We start from the raw sequence: 9,007 nt of genomic DNA on the forward strand, positions 1-9,007 counted from the left end.
TATCTGTAGTACTACTGTGATGCTATGTGTGGTCCTAGAGGGGCCAGATAACCAGATGGCCAACACATTACTGCCAACACATACAGCGATATTAAACACACACACACATAGGCAGACACACTATAGGGACTAAACCTCTAAAGGCCTTACTTCGGGCCTGGGCCATGGGTAGAGCATCGGCCCGCTGGCAGTGTCCCTCTTCTGGGTAAAAGTCCAGGCCCAGCCAGTCTGGCAGCCAGCAGCCACTGGGCCTTACACACGCCAGATGAAGACTGCCGGGAGGATGAGTGTGCTTTTGTGTGTGTGTCTGTGTGTGTGTTGTTGTAGTGTTTGCCCTCAGTGATTATGAAGGCTCCCTCACCTCTGGGCACCACATGTTCTTATCAGCACTTGTGAGAGTTTGGGACATTTGTACCAAGTTGCAAAGTCGTCAAGCCAAGAAATAACAGTTCAAAGACTCTGTGTCTGTGTGTGTGTGTGTGTGTGTGTGTGTGTGTGTGTGTGTGTGTGTGTGTGTGGGGGTGGGTGGGTGGGTGCGTGCCAACAGATGTCAAGTACATGCTGGTCCCTTGTGTAAGAGGCTGGGAGTTTCTGTCTTACCTGAGGCTGCTGTGCAGCTGTCCTGTGCTGATCGCTGTCCCTACCACAGACACTGAGAGTGTGTGTGTGTGTGTGTGTGTGTGTGTGTGTGTGTGTGTGTGTGTGTGTGTGTGTGTGTGTGTGTGTGTGTGTGTGTGTGTGTGTGTGTGTTTGTGTGTGTGTGTAAGCGTGGGCCCATGCAAGCAATGAGTATTCTGCTCCTTTTTAGCTATAACAGGGTATAACAGATATAACAGTATCTGGGGCCTTGGGGGGAGATGATGCTTTACAAATCCTTAAACCATGCCTGTAAAATTTGTACTGTGGGAAAAGTTGAGTTTATTGCAGCTCGGGTCACTGTCTAAAATGGTATTTTATGGAATATCAGTACACTGTACTCAGTGGCAGAAGGAGTGACACCTGCACCAAGGTTTTAAACCACACCTTAGAGCGTCTCTGATGACGCTGAGAAAAACATTATCTCCATGCCCAAGACCGAGTGCGGCTGTCAGTTCACCTCTAAATCGGAGGGCATGTTTCAGGACACGAACATCTCTAACACCATCATGGATGAGCTAAGACAATATCTACAGACAACCGGGTTGTCTCTTGGAGGAGTCCATCTCACTGTGGGAGTCCTGTCCAGGGGGTACTGGCCGACACAATCAGCACCACCCAAGTGACATGCGTTTGAAGCCTTTAGGAGGTTTTATCTTGGTAAGCAAAGCATCAGACCACTCACACTGCAGCACCATATGGGTCTGCAGACCTAAACGCCACCTTCAATGGCCCCCAGAGGTCGGAGTGGGAGGAGCCCATGTTACGGGCTCCAACACCAGGAAGCACACCCTGCAGGACTCCACCCTCCAGATGACCTTCCTCATGCTTTTCAATAACAGAGAAAAGTCCACCTTTGAGTAGATCCAGCAGGAGACAGACATCTCAGTGAGGGAGCTGGTGCGAGCTCTGCAGTCACTGGCCTGTAGGAAACCCACTCAGAGAGTCCTCATCATGGCGCCCAAGTCCAAGGAGATTGAGAATGGCAACGTGCTTACAGTTAATGACCAGTTTACCTCCAAACTGCACCGAGTCAACATCCAGACAGTGGCTACTAAACAGGGCGAGTCCGACCCAGAGAGGACGGACACACGACAGAAAGTGGAGGATGACAGTAAGCACTAGATCCAGGCTGCCACTGTACGCATCATGAAGGCTAGGAAGAAGAGGCCGCACAATGTCCTCTGACAACAGTTGTATTTCTGGGACCTGTTTGCCGTTTAACTAAGTGCTGTCGAGAATAAGCCTCAACACGTTAAATGCAGAAAAAGAAAGAGAATAAGAAATCTTGACGGTTCGATCCTAGTCTTCCCCATATCTCATGCCGAAGTGTCCTTGGGCAAAATACTGAACTAACTGTATGTGTGTGTGTGTGTGTGCGTGTGAGTGTCCTGTAAAGTGCTTTGAGTCGTCATCAAATCTAGAAAAGTGCTATATTAATACAGACCTTTACATGAGCGGCTGTGGATCGGCAGTCCAGTCGTTCTCTAACCAGAAGGTCGGCGGTTCGATCCCATCTTCCCTGTCCCTGGCTGAAGTGATTTCCCCATATCACAGAGAGAAAAGGGCTGCATATTGGTGAACTGTATGAATGTGTGTGTGAATGGCTGAATGAATAAAACTGTACTCTAAAGTGCTTTGAGTGGTCGTCAAGACAGGACAGGCTCTGTATAAATGCAGACAGACCATTTACCTTTATTTCAATAAACAACATTTTGATCCAAACATTCCCAAATATCTTTCATACTTTCAGTTTCATATGTCTTTTTTTTGTCATTTGTTAGATGTAACGTCTGGCGTTAAAAAGATATCACAGCTAAATCTGACCGAAAACTGAATCTCATTTCAGTTGCGCTGTTAGCCACATATGGTCCAGACTATGTACTGATATCAACCGAGAGCTGTGATTATTTAAACCACTTCATGTGGAGGTGAACAGTTAAACAGGAAGGGAAACGTCTTGGATCAAGTTCAGCATGAAGTTTTCATTAAAAATGTAATTTGACTTAATGAAACTACAGTTCATTTTATACAATAATGGAATGGGGTGATTCTGGTGTCTATATATTTCATGTAAAAGATATTATGAGTGAACAGTCACCAAGAACTAATTGTATTCCTTTAAAAAACACAACAAAAAAGAAGAGAATGGCAACAGCAGTATCACAGGGAAACATGAGATGAAAGGAAGAGAGTGATAGAAATAACATGAGACAGAGGGAGAAAGAAAAAAAAAAAAGTCAGAAATAGGGAGAAACATGAAATGTTGTAAGGGAAGGGAGGGGGTCTTCTCCAGCTCTACACCCCACACCCCCGCTTGACATGATAATATTTTTCTAAAAAGGGATAAAAAGCTACATGCCTTTGGATTTGCAGCCCAGCTATCAGTAGCCACAAGCTCCCGCGCGAGACGGCGTGACAGGTGTACGTTTCAGCAACTTAAACAGGGCGGATTAAGCCACTAGTGGCTCCTCTTCATATGCATTCCTTATGGGAGTTAAGGCCATTTGAAATGCAGGGCCAAAGGCAAGATTACCGGCTCATAGGCCCATGGAGAGAGGTGTGCTGCAACTAAAAGCCTGGATTTGAATAATTGTGGCAGGGCTTAGTGCCCAGAATCAGCACAGAACAGAACCAATGGATTATTACACACACACAGACATGCACACACACACACACAGACACGCGCTTGCACACACACCAACTTTGGAAGGCTTTGACTTGTCTGACTCAATAATTCAATGTACCACCGTGTGTGTCACTGTGTTGTTGGTAAGGGGTTGGTTTGTGTCGTATCTGTCAACATGCCGTAACACAAACACATGTGACTGATATTTTGCTGCTCTGCTGTTTATTATCTGTGTGTGTGTGTGTGTGTGTGTGTGTGTGTGCGTGTGTGTGTGCGTGCATGAGACAGACCATATGCACATGATCCTGAACTTGTGTTTGCATGTGTATCCATGTGAACACGTGTGTGTGCATAAACAAGTGTGTATTAATGGTGTGAATGGCTGTATTTGTGCACATTTTCCTCCCTCTTTCGGTGTGTGTGTGTGTGTGTGTGTGTGTGTGTGTGTGTGTGTGTGTGTGTGTGTGTGTGTGTGAGAATGCCACTACCTAAACACAGCAGAGCCAGTGTTCCAGCTCCGTATGTTTTGACACTGGTTGAAGGCTTAGCTGTGCTCGAGGTGCCAGACAGAACGGAAAGGGGGGAAGTAAAGATGAGGTGCTGCAAGAATAAAAAAAGAGGAGTGAAAAGAATGGATATTAAAGAGAAGGATGAGAGGAGGTCCCATATGAGTTTTGGAGGAGAGAGAGTAAGGGGAGAGCGTCAATGAGTTCAACCTGTTTTAAAAAGGGAGGGAGAGGGAGCAGGGCAGCAGGTCTGAAAGGTGCACCTCTGGGAGGGGGGGGCGAGAGGCAGTGGGACACACACACACACACACACACACACTATAATACATTTATCTGGCTGACATTTTGTCCAAAACAATAAATAATATATAAAGAATGGACATTACAGTGTCTTGTAGAGCTGAAAGGCTCAGCAGACCTTTATCACAGCAGACATTTCAAACTGTAATAAAGTCGTATTCATCACATTTAAAATGGCCGCATACCATTTAGGTCAGCAAGTTCCAGGGTCCTGAAATTGTACAAGCTGGTGCACTGGCATGGCTCACTGGGGTTCTTACTGGACAACACCACCCAAAGTTTATTTCGTTTATTTCAGTAGGTCTGCTGTGACAGAGGTTGACTTATCATCTGAATGACGCGAGGCAAACTTCCTAGGCTTACCACTTCTCAAACATTTTCTGGTTTTAAGAGTCTTTTGTGACAGTAAACTCGATTTTATGTATTTGGCTTTTGCAAGGTTAGTTAAATGAGGAAATTAAAGATGTCAACTTAGGCCCTCTCCCAATTCACCCCTTAGCCCTACCTCTTTGCCCGACCCCTTCGTTTTGCACGTGGCCGTGAAGGGGTAGTGTTGTCCCATTTCTTTATGTGATTTTAGGGTAGTGGCCAAGTATGAAATCAGTGCAATGTCCACGGACAGTTACAATTGTGTATAGATGAATAAACATAGCAGCGGATAAATAAATCTAAAGCTGATGAGTAAGTATAAGTGTATAGTAGCTGATAGTAGACTCAGTTGCTTAAGAGTGTGGCGGTCGCGGTTTGTAAGTGAATATCTGTGCTTGGGCGGGGGGGGACTTTAGTGTTTGTGGGGTTGGGGGGTGTTAGGAGTTGAGGAGTTGAACAGCCATGGGAACAAAGGTTGCCCTTCTCCTCTGAGTCCTGCAGCCAGGGCAGCGGAGCCGACGTCCTGAGGGGAGATATTCAAATGCTGGGAAGAGATCATGTGCCGGGTCGAGAAGAATCTGACTCGCTAACCTCCGTGTCTGCTGCTCATAGATGTTAGTGAGTGATCTCAGGGGAAGCCTGATGATCTTAGAGCAGACATTTCACTGCAACCGGTTCCTATTCTGGAGGCTGGTGGAATGAAACCAGCCGGTGCTGGAGAACGTGCTGACGCTCTCAATGAAAGAGCAGTAGAATGTCCGGAGGATGTCCCTGATGGCACTGAAGGAATTGAATTTCCTTAGGAGGTGTTGCCGATGCGGACATCTCCTGAGAATCTCCTCTGTGTTGATGGAGAATTTCAGTTGTCAGTCAAAGATGGTGCCCAGGTATTTGTACTCCTCAACAAGCTCCACTGGGTCCCCGTGGATTGTGGTGGTGGCTGCTGCTGCTGCCAGTTCCCTCTGCCTATTTGAAAAGGTCACAACCATCTCTTTGGTTTTGCTGACGTTCAGTTCCAAGGAAACTGTTAAGAAGTCAATTTGATGTGTCAATGATCAAATCCCACCCAGACGGACCCAAGTGCACTGAGAACACTAAACCCCAACATTATGCAAAACAGCAACACGATGTGTCGTCACTTTTTAAATGGTGTGAGCGACACTTTGAATCGTGGCAGCATCAACACCTGCTGCGGCACCTCGACCAAAGAGAGTTGGAGGGAGACAAGAGGCCAAACACCAATTGTAACACTCCAAAGCCGTTCTGGCACACCCCTGCGCACACACACACACACACACACACACACACACACACACACACACACACACACACATACACACACACACGCACACACACACACACACACACACACACACACACACACACGCAATAACAAAGGATGTGCTCCAGGAGTTCAACTCAAAATAATACCTGAGCCCAACCTGATCATCCATCCATGTCTCCTTTAGCGGTTCAGCTTATCCTAGCACTAGTCCATTGTGTATAGTTGAGTTAGAGCCTAATTACTGCCCTTACATAATTGTCTTCCTCCTCAGTGAACCTACCTCTTCTTTCTCATGTCTCTGGCCTTCGCTTCAGTCAGACAATGCTCAAACTGAAGAATCCGTCCAATTGAGACTTGTTCTCTTAATGTGTAAATAATGTAACATTTGGGGAAATGGTCAGTTTGTCAGTGATCTGCTGAAGCACAAAGGTTTGGTCTACGTCTCTGTGTGAAGGAGCTGGGGAACACAGTTTATTCATTTATTATAAAATAAAATAGTGAAGTGACTTTCATGAACTTCAATATCTTAATCAATATCTTGTGGAAAGTGGTAGTAATTCTGAGTTTGATATCACCACCAGATCCTAATATCTGCTAGTTAATCTAGATATAAAGATGTGTTAAAAACATCAAGCGTGGGTTTTCAGTTGGACAAAGGTCCATGGTATCTGACCTCAAAGACAAATTACTTCTTGTTCCACTGATGTGAAAAGTCAAACTGTCCCAGCAAAACAACCTGCAGCTCCCCTTCTAACTGCAACAGGGCTATAGTGCCACCAATAAACCTCTCACCAATTAGCCAGGCCCTTTCTCTGGGACCTCGTGAGCCACTGAAGACAATGTATTACAGGCAGGTGAATTCATAAAAGCCAGACTAATCCTGAATTGTAATATGTGAAAAGAAGTGAAATGATTGAAATGGGATGACAAAGAACGGCAAAATCACTCATTTCTTACCCTGGCAGATGAGCTCGTGGGGATTTTTGATGAGAAGGGCTATTTCATTTCTACAATGGCACAGATGGAGACTTGTGCCTTTTGTGTGAAGTATGTGGAGTGCCACGTACCCCTCCCTCCCAAAAGAAGGGACTTTTTTTTTTATCAAGGTGTGATTGTGCCGTCCCTCTTCTTATTTGGAGAGGATGATGTTGCAGTCTTCTCTCTCATGTCTCCTCTGGACCCTGTCTTTTTCACAGGTCCCCAGACGGAGTCATGTAAATCTATCAAGTCATCCGAGAGAAGCACAGGCTTTGGGTGTGATAATGACTTACAGAAGACTACCAATGGGGAGAGGACACGCCTGACACACTCACACGAACACACACAAACGTACCATCCACACCTCTCTTCTCCAAGCTCGCTGTGCAATCTCCACACTCATCTTGTCCCCAACCCCCCCCACTTACTGTGTCAGCTGCGGATTGAGGTGGCAGCGCTCATCATAATGCCATGGAAGGGGGCTGTTGGAGGGGGCATTGCCAGTCCTGCTGGAAGCCTGGGTACCCAGCCTGAGCTCCAGGTCTCAGTGGGTAGCTCCACGGAATGGGCCAGCCAGGGTGGTAATGGAGTAAATAACTCAAATGAGGCAGAGTGTGAATTACTTCTCTGATGGGCTGGAGGGGTCCCTGCTGTGAATCTGACTGGGGGGTCCAGCTAGGAAGAGCATAAAAAATGTGGGCAAATGGGTCTAGGACGTGGCGAGGTAGCGGGGGGTGGTGTGCCAGCAGGGATGGGGTGTGTGAGAGTGTTTAATACAGGTGATGATGGAGAGGAAAAATTGCTTGAGGCAACTGTGCCGCTGCACGTCTGGACAAACCGCGGTACCCCGAGGGATGGAGGGTCGGACAGCAGAGTGAGAAACCTGCATTGATGCATCCTGTCCTAAATATTCACAAGTGAGTTTGTGGGCTTTTTCCAACTGGTCTCCTGCATTGCTGGGCATTTGAATTCCTCAAAAGTCACTTATACATACAGTGCAACAAAAAAAAACAACCTCACAGGCTACGGACAGTATGTAGATATTCCGTGAATGAACATGACCTGTAGCCCTGTGAAGCCCAGATTCGGAGCACAAAAGAAACTTCAATGCCAAGGCATGATTGAAAACCACTTCAAAAATGAACCTGCAACCTTGGGCTTCAAAGGGAAGCATATTGCACGAACTAATACAACCAGGAAAATACATGAATACATTTTCCTTCATTAGGTGACCTCGAAGTAGGTTACATGGTCATTTCTATTCTGCGCCGACCCTCAAGTTCACAGATGCCTCTGAGCCACTGACGGGCAAACAAAGACTTCAATGACAGTCCCTCAGTGTAGGAAGATTCTACTTATCATTTCAAAGGGACAGCCCCCGTCACCCTACCAACTCTATACCAATGGACAGGGTGCACTTATAGAACAAAAAAAGTCCAGTTGAAAACTCAGGTCTTGCGAAGAAAAACATGGAGTAGCCATCATCTGTATGCACTGTTTTTTGGAAAGGGAGTGACATGAGTTCGTGGGCAGTGGTTTTGGTGTTTGTGATCTTGTCCTGACCTTCAGGATCATCTGAAATGTTTTGCAGAAAGTTGGTAAAGAGATATGAAAGTTAAATCCGAAGGGTGTTGTTGGCTTGTCTGGAGGAGGTCGTGCAGAACCTTTGACAGGCAAATCTGTTGAGGAGAAGGAAAGGAGGGCTGGATGACAGCATTTCAGCTCTGATCTCGTAGAAAGTTCTTAAAAAGTCGATTGGCCTTACCCTCCCCCTTCATAGCCCTGACTCCTCATTCTCTAGCCTCTCTTTCCCCCCCATCAATGGAACCTTGCTGACTCGCCATGGAAATTTTCTGCCTCCAACTTTCTTCCCTGCTCTGCAGAAACTTTTACCTCATTGAAGAACTGTCTTCTGGTAGCACAGCACAGCTGGACAAGCCAGCAGAGACCCTGGGGATGGGAAAAGACAGGATAGAATCCACACAGCTGCCCTGCTAAACCACCACATAAAGTTCTTACGGTGATGGCTTCTCCGCTTAGTTGTTAGATGTATTTTCTCCAGGTCTCAAATTGAATGTGGGAAGTTTGTTTAAATGGTGCTCAGCTGGTGGTTGCAAAGCCTCCGGTAAGAGAGAGTTCTACTGAGGGAATATATTTCTTTGTTTTTGGTGGGATTTCAGGTGGATAGGCAGTAAGCCATGTAGTGTGCAGGTATATCCGGAAGATATGAGATTCATAAAGTCCCAGTTGAAATGGGTTGCTGTGTTTCAGGTTCCTCTGTGTGGGTGATGTGTGTCAGTGTGT

General features: G+C 46.3%; 1 pseudogene; it reads left to right on the top strand.

The window, feature by feature from the left end:
* Positions 1 to 882: 882 nt before the first annotated feature.
* On the top strand, positions 883 to 1,824 carry LOC117775645 (annotated as a pseudogene).
* Positions 1,825 to 9,007: the final 7,183 nt, after the last annotated feature.

The sequence above is a fragment of the Hippoglossus hippoglossus genome, chromosome 15 (genome assembly GCF_009819705.1).
Source record: "Hippoglossus hippoglossus isolate fHipHip1 chromosome 15, fHipHip1.pri, whole genome shotgun sequence".
NCBI classification, from domain to species: Eukaryota; Metazoa; Chordata; class Actinopteri; order Pleuronectiformes; family Pleuronectidae; genus Hippoglossus; species Hippoglossus hippoglossus.